Here is a 721-nt window from a genome sequence, read left to right as displayed (position 1 = left end):
TGGATGGATGGATGGATGGATGGATGAATGGATGGATGGATGGATGGATGGATGGATGGATGGATGAACAGACGGATGGATGGATGGATGGATGGATGGATGGATGGATGGATGGATGAACAGATGGATGGATGGATGGAATGATGGATGGATGAACAGATGGATGGATGGATGGAATGATGGATGGATGAACGGATGGATGGATGGAATGATGGATGGATGAACAGATGGGCGGATGAACAGATGGATGGATGGATGGATGGACGGATGGATGGATGGATGGATGGATGGATGGATGGATGGATGGATGGATGGATGGATGGATGGATGAACAGATGGATGGATGGATGGATGGAATGATGGATGGATGAACAGATGGATGGATGAACAGATGGATGGATGGACGGATGGATGGATGGATGGATGGATGGATGGATGGATGGATGAACAGATGGATGGATGGATGGATGGATGAACAGATGAATGAATGAACAGATGGATGGATGGATGGATGAACAGATGAATGGATGGACGGATTGCTCTGATGGTTCTGCTTGGTTCTGTTCTGGCTCTGCCCAATGAGACCGTCCTGGTTCCACCGTCTCCATGGTAACAGTTTTTTATTGGCTGTTGCAGCTTGGAGACTTCCTGCTGTTTTCATTCCTGAAGTTCTGGCCCAACAGAACCACCTTTGAGTCACCTTTAAACAGATCCGGTTCTG

This window comes from Poecilia latipinna, unplaced genomic scaffold, assembly GCF_001443285.1.
Source record: "Poecilia latipinna isolate Pla-1442-1.1 unplaced genomic scaffold, P_latipinna-1.0 Scaffold537, whole genome shotgun sequence".
Taxonomy (NCBI): Eukaryota; Metazoa; Chordata; class Actinopteri; order Cyprinodontiformes; family Poeciliidae; genus Poecilia; species Poecilia latipinna.
This window is presented reverse-complemented; position numbering follows the sequence as displayed.